This window comes from Hevea brasiliensis, chromosome 3, assembly GCF_030052815.1.
Source record: "Hevea brasiliensis isolate MT/VB/25A 57/8 chromosome 3, ASM3005281v1, whole genome shotgun sequence".
Taxonomy (NCBI): Eukaryota; Viridiplantae; Streptophyta; class Magnoliopsida; order Malpighiales; family Euphorbiaceae; genus Hevea; species Hevea brasiliensis.
In genome coordinates, this window is record NC_079495.1 from 114,538,959 (window position 1) to 114,562,539 (window position 23,581).

General features: G+C 32.5%; 1 long non-coding RNA gene across 1 annotated transcript; it reads right to left on the bottom strand.

Moving 5' to 3' along the window:
* Positions 1-9,256: 9,256 nt before the first annotated feature.
* Positions 9,257-11,238, bottom strand: LOC110664270 (uncharacterized). Its single transcript, XR_009147804.1, has 2 exons — positions 9,798-11,238; positions 9,257-9,605 (listed from the first exon to the last, which is right to left on the bottom strand). It is a non-coding gene; the product is annotated as an uncharacterized LOC110664270 (long non-coding RNA).
* Between the last annotated feature and the right edge of the window lie 12,343 nt (positions 11,239-23,581).

Consider the following 23,581-nt stretch of genomic DNA (forward strand, 5'->3'; position numbering starts at 1 on the left):
AAGACACAAATTCTCAAGTTAAAACATACTTAAAAAATTTTGCTCTGATACCACTAAAATATGTCACACCTTACCCCTTTATAAGGCATAACATGATCCCGTAGAATACCCAATGAACTACCGAACTTCACCTACTGATAACTCATTAAGTACTCTACAAGGGATTTTAAAACAATTTTCTTACTTTTGATAAGTGGTGAGCATTTTCTAATTATTATCAAAACATTTAATTAAAGTTGAAAGCTAGTTGAAACTTTTTGGCCCATTTTATTTTTCCACAAATTTCATAAAAATTTTGGCAGAGTTCCGTCTGTATTTTGAGAAAATAGTTCTTCAAATACCTAAAAAAAAATACTTCCAATAATTTTTCTCAACAACTTCTTCAAACTCACAATTAATCTCAACCAATTTCTCAAGTTTCAAAAATCAGTAATCAACAAAATACTATCAATCAATTTCATTCATTCATCTTTCATTAAAGACAAACAATTTATATATACATCATACTAGAAATTTACATTAAGAAAATCCAAACTAAAATTCATTATAACTTTATACAAACTTTGTACAAGTTGCTCCATACTGATTTTACATGTCTATACAATTACGTGCAATACATACATCAAAATGAATATTTACAGTCAGGGTATACATTATACCCGATAACTTCAAGTAGGTAACTTCCCTGTCCTCAGCAGCTCAATCTGCTGCACCTCTAGTCTCTATATCTGTGACAGCAATAACAGCTATCGCTGAGTACTAGGACTTAGTGGTGCAAAATATACGAAAATAATCTTTATGCAGAATTTAAATCACATTTATTCAAAGATTGGACTGAATATGAGAATTAAATACAAACATGAATTATGAGATTTTAATCCAAACAATTTCATTTTGAAGTATTAAATCACATTTCATAAAACCCACAGTTATATCATGCCATTCGAAACAAATATAATCTCAATAGCCAGAGGCTAAGGAGAAGTCACATCACAAGGCTAGCTAGCTCAAATATATGGATATCCATTCAATTTCTTCTGCTACTGGCACACACCTCAACACTTCAGCCAGAGAAGGAATCAAAATTCGAAACTGATTACCCCCATTAGTCATGCTAATGAGGTGTTCAAATATATGGTCATGACACTGTGGTTTCAAAACTTATCTTAACAATTTACTAACATTGCCATTTCAAATATACACAAATAAATTTCAACCATTTAAATCAAAAGCATCATAATAATGTCACAATTCAATATTTCAAATTCTTCAAAACAATATGCAGAAGACAATTTACAAAAATTATACTTTGTGCACAAACCTTAAGCGAGTCGTCTCTTGACCTTGACTCGATTCCTCGGGTTCTTTCCTGGTGTTCTTTTCCACTGAACACACAATTTCACAGTATTTCAGTATCATAACTCATCATTAGTCCAAAAATAAATTTACATTCACTTATACCTAGCTCTAATGTGCTAAACTTGATGTTCTTTAAATTTTGTATTTCGGGGTTACTATTCACTACACTATTCAAGTCAAATTGTTGACTTTCTAAGGCTTAATAGGTATGGGAATTCCAACTTCACCCACATACCACATTTTGGTCACTAAATTTGTTGGTTTTGGTTGTTTACTCAAATTCTAAGTCTTTTAGGCAAATTTGCAAATTTTCAGTTTTGGTGTCTTAAGTTGCACTGTTCCATCGGTCATTTTTCTTTTAGAATTTGGCAAAACTTTCTTCATAGAAAATGTTCCTTATTGTCTTAAGTTTATTCTCTTTTTTGAATCACTCCAATTAGATTTTTTTAGCTCAAGTTATAGCCATTTGAACCATGGCTGCCGAATTGGACTTAACCCAAATTTCTGGGCAAATTTTGGTTCTGGCAGTTTTAGGTTACCAAATTGGGGTGGCCAAATGACTTGGTTAATGGAATAATTTGGGTTTTTGTTCTTTATGAAAGTTTTAGGTCTATATCTCAACTGTCTACTGGTAAAATTTCAAGTCATTTAGACCTGCCTAGCTCATGTTATGGCCAAATGAACAAACACTGTTCATTTGGTTAGTTTGTACAGGGCAGACTGAGAATTTCTGGATTTGGTCAATTTATTCACTAGGTTTTGGTCACTTTTTAGGCATACTTCCTGAATGAAAATTGTGTCATTTGGTGTCTATTTTTATTCTAATTGGTCTCATACCAATTGGACTTGTAAATTTTCAGTTTTGGTCCCTCAAAGGGACCTTGGTCCTGCTGCCAGTAGCATGACCACATTGAATCCGAATTTAACCTCAACTCCAACACTTCCAACACACTTCATTTGGTCACAAATGGCCATTTCTCACCTCAAACTAGGTCAAAGACATCATTTACCAATTTCTCACATTTTTGTCTCTAAACCCTAAGTGTCCAAAACCCTAACTCACTAAATTATTGCATTTAACCACATCTAAGCATATCAATCTTACTACTACATTCATACAAGCTTGCCTAAAATATTAAATTCAATCAAAACACTAGGTTTTGGTCACTTTTTGGGCATGCTTCCTAAATGAAAATTGTGTCATTTGGTGTCTATTTTCATTCCAATTGGTCTCATACCAATTGGACTTGTAAATTTTCAGTTTTGGTCCCTCAAAGGGACCTTGGTCCTGCTGCAGTAGCATGACCACATTGAATCCGAATTTAACCTCAACTCCAACACTTCCAACACACTTCATTTGGTCACAAATGACCATTTCTCACCTCAAACTAGGTCAAAGACATCATTTACCAATTTCTCTCATTTTTGTCTCTAAACCCTAAGTGTCCAAAACCCTAACTCACTAAATTATTGCATTTAACCACATCTAAGCATATCAATCTTACTACTACATTCATACAAGCTTGCCTAAAATATTAAATTCAATCAAAACACAAGCATATGCATAGTAACCCTAGCTGGCCGAATTTTCAGTTTGGTCTTCCACAAATGTTTTTATTTCATTTCATTAGTTTCTAAGTTCATTTAAGTAGCTAAACATGCACTTAAAACAAAAAATTGAAAGTTAGAATACCAACCTTAGGTGAAGTTTTTGATCTTCACTTTTTCTTCTAATTTCTCACTTTTTCTTTCCTCTATTCTTCCTTTCTATGGTAATTTAAAAGTTTTCTAGGGTTCAAGGTTAAAATTTATGGGAAAGATTCAAGTTATTCAAGCTTTAATAACTCATCAATGGTGGACAATCATGGAGTTTAGGGAGAGAGAGGGGTTTCGGCTAGCTTGAAGAAAGAAGAAGGAAAATGAATTTTGTTTATTTAATTTGTATATTTATCTTCTAATTGACTTAGTCAAATTATTAAGTAATGAAAAATTATTTATGACCTCAAGTATGATGTCACCATGATGATGTCATTACCTTTTTAACTTTTCTTTTTCTTTTTTTTATTTATTTTTCCTTGGTTCTTTAATTTAATTCTTGACTTTGAAATTTTCTTTTCTCTAATTTTATTTGACAGTTAGATCAGGAGTCAGCTCTCGGGGTCAATTGACCAAATTGCCCCTCACCGGTTCGACCCGGTTTGCAAATAATTTAACATTTCTTCTGGCTCCCTGACCTAATTATTTGACTGACTTAGCAATTCTTTTTTGTGTTTTTCTCTTTTCCACTGTGTTCGTAATAGTCCTAAGGACCGAAGCGTCACATTTTACTGTTCAAAATTTGAGTTTAAATCGACTTCACAGTCCTTCCCGAAAAGGTCACCCATCGCTGTGACTCTCGGCTCGTTTAACTTCTTATGTTCTGTTTTTTTTTACTTACACTTTACTAATTGGCAATTACTAATTATTTGTGTTTATGGCTTATCTAGTTGTCTTAGATGTGGTTCTAATCCCCTTAATTGTCTGGACCGACACCGGTCACCGGAACAGTAAAATATACCAGGCTATGCAAATAAGGGTGTTACAAGATTATTTACATTTTCTTCACAATTTCCATGCATTTCAACTAAATTTCAAGTAGTATTTAAAGATTTAAAACTAATTTATACATACCTTGTTTTATGGATTCTCTAATTCTCCAAGTCTCCTTATTTTCTTCTTCATTTTGTTACTAATCACTCCACCAAGGTCTAAAATCAAACTTTTATGTTGGTGGTTAGGGTTTTTATTGTGAGGAAGGGAGGAGAACTCAAGCTTTAAAGGGTTAAAAATGGTAGAATTGTGAGAGAATTAGTGAGAAAGAAAGAGTGGCGGAAATCCATGAGGAAGAAGACCAAAAAATAAATTTCTTTATTTTGTTATTTTATGTGTATTTATCCCAAATTGACTTAGTCAAATTAAGTAAATAATTGATAATTATTTATTGAGTCATACACGATGTCATCCATAATGATGTCATTATTCTTTATTTTCTTTTCTTTTCTTTTTCCTCACTTCTTTAATTAATTCTATATTCCAAAATTTTCATTTCTCAGATTTTATTAGGCAGTTAGGTCAGGTGTCAGCTCTAGGGGTGAATTGACCAAAATTACCCCTCGCTGGTTCAATCCGGTTTACAAGTTATTCGATATTTCTTCCGGATCCCTAACCTAATTATTTGACCTACTTAACAATTCTTTATCTTGATTTTCTCTTTTCCACTGTGTTCGCAATAGTCCTAAGGATCGCAGCGTCACATTTTATGGTTCGAAATTTGAGTTTAGACTGACCTCGCAGTCATTCCCAAGAAGGTCACCCATCGTTGTGACTCCTAGCTCATTTAACTTCTTGTGTTCTATTTTTTTTCTTTATACTTAGCTATTTGGCAATTACTAATTATTTGTGTTCAGGGCTTATCTAGGTGTTTTAGACGAGGTTCTAATTCTCTTAATTGTTCGGACCAACACCGGTCATCGGAACAATAAAATATACCAGGCTATGCAAATAGGGGTGTTACAAAGTTTAATTAGAATTAAAAATTAAATTAGAATTAGGAAATTAGATAAAATAGGAAGTTTAGTAGAATTTAAATTTTGAAGTTTAATAATTAGATTCCTAAAAGGACAAGGGTTTAGTGGGGTATATATACGAATAGTTAGTTGGCTATTATATTGTATTATAGAGATCTCACGATGTAGAGAGGTGCGCTAGATTCTGTGAGTTTTGTTTGAGTAATTTTGAGGGTTAAAAAAATAATTAGTGTGTGTAATTATTTTTTCTTTGAAAGTGAATTTGCAAGTAGAGTAGGCTTACACTGAACCACGCTAAATTTTGTGTTTTTTATTTTGTGTGGGTGAAATATTCATAACAAGTGGTATTAGAGCCGTCGTTCGAGACGTCAAAGATGACAAAACACAAAATTTGAGGGGGAGTTATTTGATAGGAAAAATAATTTTAGTTTATAGCAAAGTACCTTGAAGGATGTTCTTGTGCAACAAGGATTAATAAATGCATTGAGCGAGAAGCAACTGACAACTATGAAAGATGACGATTGGGAAGAGCTTTAACAAAGGGCCTGAGTACGATTAGATTGATGTTAGCCCATAATGTGAAGTACAACGTCTTGGAGGAGACTTTGACAGCTATTTGATGGAAGAAATTAGAGAGCCTATACATGTCAAAGTCACTCACAAATTGCTTGTACTTGAAGAAGGTGTTGTACTAACTCAGAATGGATAAAGGTATTAATGTGAGGGATCACCTTAATGTTTTTATTAAATTAATTACCTAATTAGCTAGTGTTATTATGAAGGTTGATGATAAGGATAAAGCCCTCTTGCTTCTAACTTCTCTCCCACAATCTTATAAAAGATTTGTGATAGCCTTAACAGTTGGGAAGGAGACTTTGAAGGTGGAGGAGATTACTGTAGTTATCTTGGATGATGAGAAGTTCTAGAAGACAGGTAGTAGCAATGAAGGTGGAGCTTTTATTGCTAGTTTTAGTCATGGTAGAAGTACTCCACACGAAAACAATTAAAGAATGAATAGTAGATCGAGCTCAAGACCACGAGTAGACCTTGAAGATAGAGAATGCTACTACTGTCATGAGAAGGGCCACATTCAATACTATTGTACAAAGATGAAGGAAGATTTTACAGAGTTTAAACAATTCAGAAAGAGTCACAGAAAAGAAAAAGAAAGAGCTACTATAATTGCAATGGATAATGGTGTTGATGGTGAATGTTTACAAGATGAGCGGTTAATGGATTCTGCTTGCCTATTCCATATTTGCTCAAAAAAACAGTGGTTCGATGTGATTAAAGAGAAGAAAGGAGAGTATGTGAAGTTAGCCAATGGGAATAAAATGGAAGTTGAAGGTGTTGAAAGAGTGAAGATCAAGCTGCATGGCAATTGAGTAAAAGTGTTCGATAAAGTGAGGTATGTTCCTAAATTTGAAAGGAACTTAATTTCCTTGGGTAAGTTGGATTCCTTGGGTTATAGGTGTTCTATTCACGATGGAGTCATGAGAGTTAGCTGCGCTGCTCTCGTGATCGCGAAGGCAGAGAAGATTGGTGCAAATAATCTCTACAAATTGGAAGGAAGCACATTAATTTGAAGAATGCAAGTTGAGGCAAGAGGCAATATCAATAATCAAGAGTGTAAAGAAGTACCCAAGAGAAAATTAACTTTTACAGAAGTTATGAAACCTAATTCCATTTGAGTTGGAGGTAAAGATTGTTAGTCCAAGTTCAATTAGAATTAGGAAATTAGATAAAATAGGAAGTTTAGTAGAATTTAAATTATGAACTTTAATAATTAGAGTCCTAAAAGGACTAGATTTTAGTAGCCTATATATATGAATAGTTGGTTGGCCATTATATTGTATTGTAGAGATTTCACGAAGTAGAGAGGTGCATTGGATTCTGTGAATTTTGTTTAAGTAATTTTGAGGGTGAGAAAAATAATTAGTGTGTGTAATTATTTTTTCTCTGATAGTAAATTTGTAGGTGGAGTAGCCTTATGCCGAACCATATTAAATTTTGTATTCTTTATTTTGTGTGGGTGAGATATTCACAACACTTATGTTGCATCTTAATAAATAACCTTTGGATTGCCTCAGAGCATCACCCTTTTCTAAATGTAGCCTCCTTTTACCTTGAACAAAATTTCCCCAGTCTTTGGGTATGCAACTCAAAATCTCTAGCCCACCTGATTGGACTTCTAACATCCTAATACTTTTGCACGGTCTTATGCCACAAATATCATTAGCCTCCAAAACCTTCTTCATATTAGGGGTTATTTTCTTATGGCCAGCCAAAAACCTAAACGTTGAAGGATCCATATCATGGTTGTGTTCAAATATAATTTGTGACCTGCCACATTCCATGTCTTTTAGAACTGCTTTCACCCTTATAGGACAATTTATCCTTTTACTTGACTTCTCAGCATAAGCTTTTCTTCCCTTGTTGCAACTGATTATTTGATATTTATAAAACTATCCTTTTCCTTTTGAAGCACATTTTTTTAGCAACAATGAAGCCTTTCAATCTCTTGTGTTGTCTGTAAAAATCATACAAGCTATTAATTGAGCAAAAGCACATCCCTAGTTGTGGACCATCCTCAACAGATGCATGATTTGATAGTACAAAATTCACATAAGAATTTAATTCCACATCACCAATGTCATTCCTTTCAACGTCCTCACCTCGTCGTGACCATTCCTCAATAGAGAAATCAGTTAAAAGTACAATATATTCACCATTGTTACCTTCGTCCTCCTTACCCTGATTAATTTTCACATCCAACAATCCTTCATCCACTTCTACATAAAAAATGCTATCATCTTCACTACGACCAAAAACTTCCTAAATTAACATCCTATTATTTACTCTGTTCATGTCTCACATTTTCGCCTACAATAAGTTACAAAAAAGATTATGAAAATTCTATCACAACATATTAACCAATTTATTTTATTGATAGGTGATGCATATACAAGAATAATTTTAACTGCATACTATTTTCTCTTGGAAAAGCACTTACCATTTAATAGCACACATACAGCTCAACAAACATTCAATAACAATACTGCATGGGACCACGATGCTAAGATTTCCCTCCCATAATTCTCTCCAATTCTCCCAAGATTATTGTAGTCCTTTTATATCACATTTAATTCAATGTTTACATTCTATCCGGATCAAATCGATCCACAAACCATTATATATATATATAAGATTTAGCTCAACCTCATTTTTTTTTATTAATAAATAAGGTTGATTGGAACTTGAGCTTTAGATCCCACAAATCTGAGATTACTCTCATATTATTAAGCTAAAATTCATTGGTTAAGCTAACCTCACTTTAAATGCAATATAGCGTTAATCACTTATAATAATAGGGGGTCTTCATTAATTTTGTAGCGTTTTATGATATTAATAAATGACATAATATTACATATGAGACCCCAATTCATGGGATTGAGAATCACATAAAATGGATTACCATCAATGTTGATACCTTAAATTACATTTTATTTCCATTATATATATGTTTTGTTTTATTGGAGTTATAAATTTAAACTAAATTCATAAATATAAAAGTAAAACTTATTTGAATTCGGATTTAAAATTTTACGTAAAAAAAATTGAAATACATTTTAAATGAGTTATTAACCACGTCTTTTTCATCAAATATTTATTCATAAATCAAAATAAAAAATAAGTTAAATTTCATTCAAACAATTTATATTAAAATGAATTAAAGTACAAACTTTAATATCAAATCATTTTATACAAATTCCAAGCCGTCGGTTTAGGTGGTAAGGGCAATTTATTCAGTCTGAAAAGTCTAAATTTTAAACCCTGTTGTTGGGCCATTGATCTCTTGGTATAATAGCATATAAATATTTCATCCAAAAATCAACATCAAATCATTCTTTAATAATTTTCGAATAAATTATATGATATATTTAATATACTAAAAATTGGTGCATTAAATATTTAATAAAAGTAATTAGATCTTGAATTTAAGAATATAGAATCCATATGTTTGTGAATGAAGATGTAAATAATAGCGCTCAGTAATTTATCCAGTTTTCGCCATGTCATAGCACTCGATAGAATATTACAAAAGCCAATTATATAAGTCTGGTCTTGGACTCCATATTTGAATGGTCCACAAGTGTGGGCAACCTGCTGTATAATTTCTGTCTTATTTGTTACGCACTAGAAAGCTTGGTCTTGCATTGGATGCTGTCAAGTTTGGTCACTGTTGTGCCAATTCAAATTTGGCAGCCCAAGAAAGTTACCATTCATAACCAAACCAACCAGCGGGAAAGCAGTAAACAGTAGTGGCTTCAGAAGATGACAAGTTTCAAAATGCATCGATTCTTCTCAATTTCATTTTCAAAAGCCCATATATTAGGTTCAAGGGCTGAGAAACATAATATGGTGTTCCAAATTGATGGGGTATAATGTAAAAGTATTAAACATAAAAGATTTGGGCAATTCCTCTTTCTTAAGTAAGTCTTTGAGATTGAATTAAGCGATTTTCACATGATATCATAATCAACTCTTGTCTCGATATTAGACGGTCAATCAATATTCAGTCCTACTAACTTCACCCTTTAGATATTCATGTTGGAGCGTGAAAGTAAATATTTGAACAATTCTCTCGCCCATGAACTAATTTTGGGTTGAAATCAGTACCTGCAAAAAAAAGAACAAAATTACTTAAATAGATCACTTTTCTATGAGTTTCGTACCCAAATCATTTGAGGGTAATAATTGAAATTTCAATCAGGCTCATAAAAAATTAATGAAAATTTAAAATAAATTTTGTAGGATAACAATCTTTGTCAATGGTTATAGATAGGGATTGGAATGCAAAAGCTGGCCCACCTCAAAGCCCTGCATTATATGGTTTATTCCAAGCCACAGATCTCTCTGAAATTCAGAAACACTGCACCAAAAACTATTAAATGACAAATACAAAGAAAATATCGTTTTGAAGATTCGTACGCTTTATATGACTATAAATTCACCTCTCAATTATTTAATCCATTATGGTCATCAATTAGTTAGTCACTCAAGTACTTGCATACATTTTGCCTGCAAGTCATTGTAGGGAAGATTCAATAGACATGCTATTCCCCCTGCAACATTCAAAATAGCTATTAGAGCATTAGGAATTTTTATTTGATGAAACTGACATGTGGTTTCACCATAAAAGTTAATCATTGTGGGACTCGCATGGAATTCATATCATAATTAATATTTATACTAAAATCGTTATAAGTAAATCAATTTTACGGTATAGGTTTCTCGAGTATCATTTCAGACGTCATTGTAGAGATTTTCAAATCCTGAGAGCTCTTCCAAAGTACCAAAAGACAAATAAATGCATACATGTGCAGAAGAGGATATAATAAAACACAAAGGATTAATGTAAATGTTGATCTATATTATCCTGAACCATTAAATGTGGCCCCAACTGTAGTCATTAAGGATGTTGATATTTCTCACAGAATAGCAAATTTACTGAATGGAATGACTTGAAGCATATACATGTAAATAATGAATCAACAACTTACAGAAATCCCATTTCACCTTTGTTCTGTAGCAAACAGGAAGGATTCAGTATGTTGAGTTGAGGCATAGGCAGATATAGAAGCATACATATAGATTATATGATGTTGGGGCCTGCGTGACTCCCCTCATGCCAAGTAGGAAGGTTGCCAACATTCTTTGACAAGCTTCTTAGATGGCATTCAGGGAGCCAGGCAGGAACAATTTCAGATAAAAGATCAGCCAATTCGCCTTAGTTACCTGTCAACTTTCTTAACCTTCAAAGCAGATAAAATTTAGCACTGTACGTGCGCATTTTCTTGCCCATTTCTTGGCGTACTCATAGGTTCAAGATTACTATAGCTATTTGTGCCCTCCTACAGTAATCGAGAACTAGTTGAGTAAGAACCTACAGTTGAATATATATCAGAGATGATATGATAAAAACTGAGAGAATTATATTCCTTATGTGAGGGAAGTGTGAATTCTCTCGCTTTCTCTGCATCGATCCTTGGAAGGAAAGAACAGTAGAAACATGGATTTTAAAGAGTGATATATATAGAAAAAGAAGAAGGAAAGGAGACAAAGACAGCAGAAAGTCCATGGAAGAGGGGAGATGCAGATCGTGAAGAAGGCGGCAACGAAGGCTTATTTCCAACAAATAGTTCCATGGATACGGCCAAAGTTGCCTGGGTTTTACAGGTAGCCTTGTTTGGATTTTCTTTCATTGGTAAAGGTGATCCAGCCCACTATTCCCTTTCTTTTATTTCATTCTCTCTTCCTTTTCTTTTGTAAATTAATTAACATTTAAGACTAATAAATTAATTGTCATTCAAATGAGGATATTGTTTTTATTGGTGGAAGGGTTAACGGGTTTTGATAGTTTCTAGACGACGCCAAAAGCAGTAAATTAGACAAAGCATGTGTTACAGTAGCTTGCGTTTGTTGAGAGTTTTGGGTTCTCTTTAAGGTTAGCATAACAATATTGTACCCAGACCTTAAGCAGATTTAAGCTCATGATAATTATAACGCCAGCTCCACCTTATGTGTAATTTTCTTTGTCAATAGCTTTACCTGGCATTCTGTCTCCATATATGATGTGTTCTCGGTAATGGAAAATTTTATTTAGATTTGATTCATTATAAATTTGAGATATAGATACATGAATTTATCTATTTTACATATAAATTCTATCATATATATTGTGTTTTGAATTCAAGAATGATTCGGTTTGTACAAGAATTTCTACTCCACAATTATTATATTTATAAAATTTTTTTATCTAAATTCAATTTATTATGAACTCAAAAATATTTATGATGGAAATTTTAGAACAATAATGTATTAGATTTATTTATTTGTATCTGTGGAGTTTAATTGCTAAGTAAATAAACATAATTACCATTTAAATTTTTAACTATATTTTATATCCAATGTAACTAGACATGAAACTTAAAAATCTATAAAACTTTTATTGGTGAAATTAAGAGATTAATTATTAAATAAATTGGGAAAATATATTAATCCACTCACAAATCAGTGGTCCCACAGCATGTGGAACCTGTTGTTTTGGCAGGAGTTCTTAATAATTCAGCAGGGTTTGAATGAACACTGATGGAGATGGTGTCCATTTATATGCATGTACATGGAAGAGGAGGGAAAGAAGTTGAAAAAGAAGAATTACTTTTCTTTTTCTTTTATTAGGAAGGAAGAATTACTTTGACCGTTGAACTTAATTGTGATTCGTCAGCCGGTTCCATTGGACCCACTACTATAGACTATAGTTGTTCAACTCCTTTTAGTTCTATTTGATGTATGAATGCTTTTTGATGCGTATATTGTGGAATTTAGGATCCAAATGAAGAATAATATTCAAATAATAGCCAACACTCCAATACTATTCATTCAGAAAATTCAGCGTGAAGAACAAGATGTGTAATTGAATTTATAGAAAGAGACTTTTTCTGTCGAAGAATTTTTCCTTTTTTGAGGCTAGGGCTTCCTTCTACTTGTAACATCCTTAATTTTCTCAAGAAGACATTCACCTAAATTTCAAATTAAGTGTGCGCACCAATAGTCAAAGGATCAAATTGAATTAATTAATAAATTTAGGGGCAAATAAAAGATTGAGGACTACCTTGAGTAAATTATAAAATTTTGAAAAAAAATTAGAAATAATAGAAAATATCTTATGGACTAATAGATAAGGGAGTAAGGACCATTGGATAAAAATTTATAAGAAATCTCTACATAAATTCCTTAGGGTGGCCGGCCAAACTTCATCCCCTCTTTCTCATTTTTGTTTCTTCTTTCTACAGCCAACTTTCTCCAAATTTGAAGAAGAAAAATCAAGTTAAAACCTTATATCATCCCAATTTTGAAAGGCTTAAGCAAAGGAGCAAGAAGAACTAACAATCCAAGCTTAAAGAACCCTAATTTCCTTGAAGTGTTTTGGTAGAGTTTGAAGGGAGAAAGGGTGGCAGTTGGAATTCAAGTGAGGTCAATGTTGTAATCTTTATCTTTGACCATATTTAAGTAGAGATTTCTTTATGGGTAAGGTAGAAACATCTAGAAATGGAATTGAAAGCTTGTATGTGTGCTGGAACACTGGTTCTGCAAATAGGCTGCAAGACTTGTCATTTTTGAAAATTCATAACTTAAGGAAAATTAGATTTCTATGATCTTTATGTCTGTGGAAATCTTGATGAATACTCTAAAACTTTGTAGTTATGTGTTAGACCTAATTCCCCTGTTAATTGAAGGTAAAACTTTTTATTGCTCAAATCTGGAAACTGGTCTGACGATTTTTGGAAGCAGAATAGCCCAATTTAAAAATTTATAACTTATGCTACATAACTCAAAATAGGGTGATTCTTAAACCATTGGAAAGCTTAGTGAATTCTCTGAAACTTTATAGTTATGGCCAAGAATTGATTTTGCCAACTCCATAGTAATATTTTTATATTTCCTGTTACTGCGCTGGATGTAATTGAAGTATGAGCAGGTGGCACATTTTTGTTCATAACTTGAGTTGTAGATCTAATTTTTATATGATTCAAATTGGAGATTGAAATGGACACATGAAAGTTTAATTTTGAAAAAGATGCCATAAAACCCTCATTTCTAGAATTTTTGATGGAATTTTAACCATACTGCCCTGTTTACCTGAATTGACTGAAAATTTTAATTGTGTGTATTTGCTCTTTTGGGGCAGCCACTTTGGGTGAATTAAATGGGTATTGGACGAATGTTTGTTGGGTAATTCTAATTACAGGATTAAAGTGTTTTGGATAAAAAAAATACAAGGTATTTTCCGTGGATATGAAAAATAAAAGAAACTAGTTCATTTTGACATGTGGTTGTTGCACACCGAGTATTTGATAAAATGCCTCAATGAACTTAAAAGAAGGAAGAGAAAATAATTAGATAAAAAGAATAGTTAAGACATATATATGAAATGCCTGTATTTCTCTACATGACAGCAAGTCATAAAGGGAAAAGTGAAGGTAATTGCAGAGGTGGTGAATCAGCTTAATTTGGAGGAGAAGATGTTTGTGCACAACTAGTATTAAACTATTAAATGTTTCAACATATTTATGTTGATAAAATGGCTTTATTGATACTTGTTTTATGTTCTTCAAAATATGATTGTACCATAACAATTGATTGGATTTCATTATGGTTATGATGAATTTTACTTGAAAATTATGATTTATATTATGTTTTATTTGAAAAGTATGTAATGTTGAGATTTGCAAGAAATGGATCCAAATGGTGAATTAATGCTCATGTATAAAATAAAATGAATTTATGATATTATTTTCATATCTCATAACTAATGCTTAACATGGTTATTACCCGTCCCTCATTTGTTGAGGTGACACACTGATGTTTGGGTGGTTGTAATATGGATACCATGGTATGTGCACATTGATATGATATGGTTTCCCTCATGTAAGAGGTGAGATGAGATTTGAAGATGGCCCTTGCAGATTAATTATATATATGATGTTATGGATGGCATGTGCATAGTGATATGATATGGAGTGTAACACCCCTCACCCGACTACAATGTAGCCGAGCAAGGCGTGCTACAATCGGTGCCGAAGCACCCTAACTTATCTTACTTTATTTTTTTAATAATTTTGAACTCGTTTAATTTAATATTAATTATTTTTTGATGGAGAAACCAGTGGAGTTTCCCCTATTTTTATTATCGTTTGGCGTATTTCAATATTCATCTGTTTGAAATTCAACAATATTTTCTAAGTATAATCTCATCCATACTCATATCATCATTTGAAAAATCATTATGTAATTCAAATCTATACTCATTTGTACAAATTCATTCATGCTCCATTCTTATAGCAAAATTCTCAAATTTGCATTAATTTACATCATTTGCAATAATTAAATAAATCCTTAATTTACATGATATACAAATTAATTACAATTTGCTAATTTACATTGCAATATAAGAAATAAATAACATACACAAAATACATGATATGCTTAATGTGAGCCCTATCTACATGCATTGCTGAGGAGCTAACAACCTTGAACGCTCTGCAGATTAGAACTCCAAAATCTCTATTTAGTATTCGCTGGGCTTTAACTTCAGTACCTGCGCGAGGAAACAATTCCATTGCGCTAAGCATTGCTGCTTAGTGGTGCAATAATATAACAAGGAAATAATATACAAATAAAGATAGAAATAAAACATAATTTAAATAATTAAGATTTATTTATACTTCACATGCGATTCTAAAATTTAATATGTTTTATCGTAATTTAGTCTTCTTTGGAAGTGTTTATTTCGCCAATGTACAGTAATAATGTACAAAGAAAAATGATATAAAAATAATAAATATATGCTTATATTATCATGTAAGTTACATTTGCAATATTTTTAAGTGTTATAATTTTCTTTGCTAATCTTTTAGCATTTTCTCAATACTTTCTAGGTTGTCTCAGATTATTTCATAATAAGTAAATTTTGATATCGATCCAGTTCATTTCGATTCTTTCTAATAAATAACTATTCTAATTTATTTTATTTCATCTTACTCATTTATTTAATTTCTAATATTTTTTTATTACTAATATTCTTAACTTATTTCAATAAATTTCACTGCCCAAGTAACCTATGACAGGCTGACTAAACTGGATAACGGCTCGTTGGCACTGGACACCGCGGTGCCTCGGGCCGTCATACCATGGGACGCAGAACGTCAACCATGTATGCAGTCAGCATGGCTAAAAAGCCATAATACCACATAATCGGGCATAAAAGCCATGAATACGGGCATAAAAGCCATGAATACGAGCATAAAGCCATGAATACAGGCATAAAGCCTTTCACAGTACTGCTAAAACAATACCCTATTGGCATGCCAAACTATCCAATCTGACACACATGTCTAGGCAATACAAGGGCACATAATATCATTAAATATTAATATATTGTGTTTTATGACTTTATTATTTCATGATAAATTTCATAATTTATACATTCATCATAATATTCATACATTCCTTACATCATTCATATTGATCACAATTCACAACAATGGTGTTCATATACCATTGTACTCAAAACATTTTTCCTTTCTCTTATAAAGAAAACTAATGTTCCATTCATTTTTTCATGTGATTCATTTATTCATTACAATATTTATATGAATTCATAACTCATACAAGGTGTTATTACCTTATTTGTAATGGAAACATAAATCCTAATGTGAACCTCATCCCATTTATACTCAACAATCCATCTAGGTTAATGTCATTTCATATTCAAGTAGTATTACTTATGTTTTATTAGACCTACTAGTAATGGGAATAAATCTTAACTATATACTCACATAACTTAAATATTCATTAAGTCATTTAGGTGAATTACTATTTCTATTTCAAGTAATCCATGAATGTTTCATGGATTCCAAATTTCATACCTTAATTTCCTCTATCAATTTAGTTATTATACTTTGTGTCTATGTATTACTATTCACATTACTATTCACTCAAATTGTTGACTTTTTAATATATAATAAATTTATTGAACCTAAGTTCTCAAAGATACCACATTTTGCATTCAAAATTTGTTGGTATTGGTTGCCAATACCATTTCCAAGCTTAATGTTAATTGGGCAGAATTTTTCAGTTTTCATGCCTTGTGTTTACTGTTCCATTGGTCAATTTTCAGTGGGAATTTGGCAAAATGATCAACATGAAAGTTGTTCCTTATTTTTTCTAGTTGAATTTCTTTTTTTGAATCACTCCATTTGGAGTTTTGTAGCTCAAGTTATAGTCATTTTACCATAATTGGCCGGATTGAAATTTTTGTAGACTGACCATATCTACAATGCAATGAACAGTGACTTCAACTCACTTGTTGGAAAAGTTATGGTCATAATTTGGGTTAGGTTTCTTCATGAAAGTTATTGGTCTATATCTCAGATTATTGTGGGTAAAATTTCAGGTCAATTGGACCATTCTAAACTGAGTTATGGCCAAATGACCAAATACTGTTCATTTGGTCATTCTGCAGAAACAGACTGCAGGTCACCGGGATTGGGGCAAGCTTTTGGTCCACTTGGTTTGGTCTTATGGGCATGGTTTCTTCACCAAAGTTGTGCCATTATGTGTCTAATTGCATGTCCAATTGGCCAAACACCAATTGAACCTCTACAATTCAATTTATGGCTGCCCAAACCTGCTGGACTCATGTCTAATTCTGTAGGTCACCTAGGGCAGCCACACTAAACTTAAATCCCATCACTAAACACACTTCATTTCTTGTTTACCAATAACCAAATGGTCACTAATTGAACATCAAAAGTCACTTTCATCATTACATGATTAAAGTCTCAATTTCATGCTCAAACCCTAACTCAAATTTCCAATTCATGGCATACACACACCAAACTCATACCAAATCACTTTATCCATCATCTATACTCATCAATAACATAATTAAGCCACTTAATTTCATCAAAAACCAACAATCCTTAAACTTTCTCATGGCTGCCAAATTTAGAGATTTCATTTACTCAAGTTTTTCTTTTAATTTCACACAATTTCTACTTGATCTAGCATGCTTACAAGATTAAAGAAAGAAAATAAATTGTTTAGGGCACTAACCTCTTGTAGCTCAAATCCAAGCCAACCAAGACTTTAATTTTTCTTTACTTTCTTACTCTTTCTTGGCTGCCAAATACTTCTCCTTGGTGTGGGTATAATTTTTAGTGAAGGGAGGATAAGGTTTTAAGGTGAATTGAAGTGGGAAATAAAGCTTAAGGGAGCTTTAATGGTGGAACCTCTTCTCTCTCTCTCTCTCAACGTTTTTGGCTGCCCAAAGGTTGAAGATGCAGATTGGTTTTTCAATTTTTTTTTGTCTCTTTTATCTCTTTTAATGAGTTTAACAAATTGTGATTGGTGGAGGAAATTTAAATGACATCATATGATGTCATAATTAGCATTTTCTTTCATTTTCTTTCATTTTCTTTTATTCTCTTCTCTACTCATTTTCAATTTAATTTTTAGCAATATTTATTCATATTTTAGATCATAATAATTATTTACTTAACTGGACAAGTCGGTCAAAAATCATCTCTGAAGACGAAATGACCAAAATGACCAAAATGCCCTCCGTTTGGCTTAACGGGCCAAAATTGTCTGTACCGATTGAAAAATTTTTCTAAACCTTTTCTTGGCATTCTAATGCCATAGAAACCTCAATGACTCTTCTCTGGAGTCCCAAAAATTATTTTATGAATTTTCCCCCAGGTCTAGGGCTCCTAGTTGCGAGAACCGCAACTTCCTACTAGGTTACCCATCGCTTGGGCACCGGCTCATTTAACTTAGTTGTATTTTATTTCTAAATTTTTTCCTAAATTTTTTTATTAATATTTGAGTTAATTATGGTTCCTCACTTTAGTTTTAAATATTTTTCCTGACGTTCTAGCTGTCCGGACCGACACTGATCACCGGAACAGTAGAATGTACGGAGTTGCTACAGTGAGGGTGTTACATGGACTCCCTCATGTGTGAGGTGAGATGAGATTTGAAGATAGTCCTTTCAGATTAGTTCTGCATTAGGCTGGTGAGATTAAGAATGGTTTTGAAAAGTGCAAATGTGTTTCTAAGATGATGCCTTGTGAATAAATGATTTACATGAGACTGATTTCTACATGTGATTTACATTTTTATGTTCACATTGCAAGTATAATATATTTATTTATTTCCATGACCATTTCATGATGTTTTAATTGTTTTATGGTTTAATATTTGTTGTGCACGACTGCGTACAATTGTACTTAGCGTTAGTTGTTTTCTAACTAACGTAGCTAACAGGAAAGGAAAGATTACAGGCGAATAGGAGCAGCACCTGTTGTCACCAAGATCAGGAGCCAACTTGATGTAGGTGACTTAGTTCCTTGATTTTTTGTATATATGATGTTATCCATTTGTAACAGGATATTTTGTTTTAATATTTGAGCAGAACAAGATCAAATTCTATTGTCTGTATATAAATAAAAACTTTATGAAATGATTTATTAGTTAATTGATTAAAGAAAACTAGTATGCAATTCAGATACCATGGGACTGTTGAGTTATGGACTGCCACAGGTTTCCACAAGTGTTAATTTAAGTATTATTTAAACTGTTCTAGCCAAAATACAGCAGTTTCAAAATTTTAAATTATCTGATTTAAAGCTTTTTTATAGAGAAACTTATATTTGGAAACTATATCATTTTCTTAAGAAGGTGTACTGCATCTAATTTTAAAACAAATTATATAGTTGCAAAGTACTTTGAAAATAGAATAAAATGAGTGACAGCGAATTTCTAATTTACAGTTGTTTCGATAATCTTTTTATAGTCTGAAGTTCTATAGTAAAATGTTTCTTACTCTGTTATGTTTTGAATAAAATGATTTTAAAATGATTTTAAATTGTACCCCAATCCCTAGTAATATGTTCAGCGGGTTCTGATAATTCGATCTCGGCATCTGTTGAACATATTACAGGAGGCATGTTACATCTAGGAGAGGGGTAAGGCGTGACACTACTAATGTTATGGCTATCTTTACCCGGTAGCTTCTTCTCCTGCTAGAGAGTGGATTTTCTTCTCCACCTCTAGCAGGGTTATGAATATTTTTGTTGACTTTTTGAGACAGATCAGATTACTTGATTAGGGAGTACTTTTGATATGTTATCTCTCGCAAATGTATCAGGTTGCATGTTAGCGGATTGTGCTTCTATGTCCTTTTCTTTTCTTGCTGGGTTTTGGTTATAAGTGTTTGGGAGGTTGAGATCTGGGGCTCCTTTTATTGAAACTTGGAAGAAGGTGCAGAGCATAAAATGGTGGTAGTTCATTGGGTGAGCTACAACGTACTATGGTTGTATGAAAGGTGCGAGTGAGTCACTAAAGAGTCATACTGCCTTCACTCCCTGCCAATGCTATGTGTGATCAGTGCTTCCCTCTCCATGGTCACACCAATGTCTTCTTTGCTACTTTGGGTCCTTCCTTGGATTAGCTTTAGCTTATGGGTTTGGTGCAATGATAAGCCTCCTCTTGGAATGATAGTTTTTTGGCTTCTCCTATGTATTTTGAGACTCTGTCTTCTTTGGAAGCTTTGTTTGACGGTGGCAATGTCCTCCTTCTCTTGGGAAATTTCCTCATTTAGGTAAAACTGTGTGGGATTCCTTTGGGACTTAGGCTAGGTCATTCTCCTAATTTGGGTGGCATAAGTTGTGTCTAGGGGCCCATTTTTTTTCCTTTATACCATGAATTGTATCTATAGTCTTTGGATCTTGTTTGGATTAGTTAGTTGTATTGGGCTTTAGGCCTTTAGTCTAATCAATGAAATCTTTTACCTTTTAACAAATAAAAAAAAAAACCTAAAAATCACACATATGTAATATATTTTAAAAATGCCTCGAATATCCATAGGAAATCTCAAATAGGGGTAAGCAGAATTCAGTTCAAATTAAAAAAATCGATTAAGCTAATTTAATATAGAAATTCGATTTGATTTTTTAAAAAATTCAGTTTGATTTGGTTAGAAATATTTAAGTAATCAGTCATTATTCGGTTTGGTTTGGTTTGGAGAAAATTTTTTTTGGTAGAATCAAATTGAAATAAATTAATTTTGAAGGTCAACTTTGTATTTTCAGCTCTTTTAGCTTAATGGTGAAGGTTTTTTATATGACTGCTTAAGTTTTGGTTTTGAGTCTTAACTTCACCCTCTCCCTTTTTCAACTTTTATTGAAGTTTTAATTCTAACATTCATTTCTTAAAAATGATCTTAGCTATCCAATTCTTACTGTATATTCATTCTTTCTCAAACCTTGCTTGACCCATCTCTTCTTTTCTTTTCATTTCTTCTTTGCAGTGGCAAATAGTTCTATTATTGTCATGACTCGACCAAGAGGTCATAACCGGTGCTAGGAAATAAGTTAGCTTAAAGCTATCGAAACCTGTAGTAAGCCTAAAATTATAGACTTTAACCTTCTAAGGCCCCACTTTACTAATATGAGACTTTTCTTAAAGTCTAAGGGAGGTTCTTTCCTCCCTAAGAATAAGACTCAATAGAAAGAGTTTAAAACTTTAAGTTCATTATATTGAAAAGTTTTTTCTTTTCTATTTATCTTTACCATTATTGTTGTACTTGGTTCTATTTGTATAAAACTAAACTTTTTCTATATCCTTTGTAAGACTGTTATGAGTCACATAACTTTCTTTTGTCACACAAAGGATTTCTAAGAAATAATAAAGTAAAGATATATATCCTTTGTTCAAGATATCTAAAACATTAACTTTGGAATAGTTCCCTTAAGGAACCTATTTTACATGAACTTATCATTTATCATTTTAACTTTAATTGTATCCTATTAATCACACTGAACTTTAATTTTCTTTTATCATTAAGTCTACCCTTGCTATTGAAATACCTAAAAGGGTATCTGATTACCCAGTGGACTTCCATTACTAATCTCATATTTAGTGTGATTAGTAGGACACTATCTACTCTTTATCCATCACATCATTTATGTATTCATTTTAAATTGGCTATGGAGAAGGCTTAACCAGTTAGTCTTACTGTTTTTTCTTTTTAATTTCCCTAATTACATTTGTTTATCGTTAAGGAACTCCACACTCCCTTCTTATTCTTTATTCAATTTCATCTTATATTTTCAAAGTTTATTATGCTTTTCCATTTTAGTCAAAAGGAAATAACTTACAAACACATGTAACTGTATAATCCTAATGGCAAGTACATTCACATTCTATCATACACCATACATACATGCCCATACTATAAAGATAAAACATACATCTACTAAAACATTATATACGCAACATTACAAGACAATAAGGATAACAAAAGTACATACTTAGAACTTACTCTTGTACATGAGACACTACAAAATGACATAACTGTGATGAATCTAACACTATGACAATAATTATCCTTATAATATGCCAAAGCTCTCTTAGGTGCTTGTACATCTGCTACCTACAAAACCTATTTTAGTTTTTTTTTTTTTTTTTTTTTTTTTTTGGGGGGGGGGGGGGTTGTTGAGTTAGGAGGGTCAGTAAGCATAAACTACTTAAAACAATTACATGAATCTTTTTATTACATGCATATGAGTGTCAAACCCATGAATGCATTAGTTCATAAAAAATTTGCATACATGGCAATCATGTCACTAGTGACTCCCTTATAACCAATGTGCCTGGCCCATATAGATGCTCCTCAGGACTTCCTTTTTTAAACATGACATGTGTCATGTACCAAGGGCCTCAAAGGGTCCTCACCTAACTTTTTGGATCCAAACCATACGTAACATAACATAACCATGATTCCATATACTGCTTAGGCGTCAGTGGGTCATCCATGATCTGCCTCAAGTCATAAACATTATGTAATAGCAACATAGTATGGTTATAGTCTATTACATCCTAATATCAAAGCATTTCATGATGCATGATTATGTTTAAAGCAGTAATTACAGTAATTAAAAAGTATTTGAAATTTAATTAAGCAATTTATACTTACCTCTTATAGAACTTATCAACTATTCTTACCCCCTAGATCTAGCAAGTAGACGATATCTTTTTGTGTGTTTCCTAAGGTGCTTTGACATCAACCTAACTTGGGGCTCGGCTTTCTTGGACATTGATCACCAACTCTCTAATCAAGTGGTGAATTAATAACACGTCAATACTTTATGAAAGACCCTCTAAAAGCATACTAAGAACCTTTAACTTTTATTTCTAGGTCAAAATAGAACATAAAATAGGATTTTAGTGCCTTAAAAAACAAATAAGAAAAGTTGCTGGTAAAAGCAACTTCAGCAGCCCCGAAGTAAGGGACTTCGGTTGCCAAAGTCTTAACTTCAAATGCCTTTGATAAGCAGCAGCTACTTTGATTGTTGAAGTAGAGAACTTTGGTTGCCAAAGTCCAAAACCAAAATCTACCTTTCAGAATGATAGCTACTTTGATTGTTGAAGTCCAGAATCCTAAAAAAACTTTGAGAAATAAAACCGACTCCAGCTGTTGAAATAATGGCTTTCGAACAGCTAAACCTAGGAATTTCCTTAATTCCTAATTCGAATTCTGTAGAAGCCCCAAGGCCAAAACTCAATCAATTCATGATCAAAACCCCAAAAAATTAAACTCAACAGGCATACAAGCACTCAATCCCATAACTAACTTTAACCCAAAAAACTTCACATGCATTTATAAACTCCTCCAAAAAGAATAATTCCCAACCATGATCAACCCTCACTTTCATAAACCATTTAACATTGACCAAAGTAAACTCCTAACAACTTACCACTTTAGTTGCATTAAGCCTCAGTTAAAGCAACCATTTTCCTCTTTTAAGAATCTAACCAAAAATTCCCTCCTTGAAGGTGTTAAAACTCAAAGATTCCCCCATGCCGCATGCAATTCAAATTCATAAAACAAAGGGGTATTAAATTCATGAAAAAACTAGAAATTTATAGGGATAAAGACAAAATTGAGAGAAAATAAGGGAAGGTAGTTGGAAATTACCTTTCCTTTCTTCCCAAAAACTACTGAAGAGGTATTAGATACCTCTTTC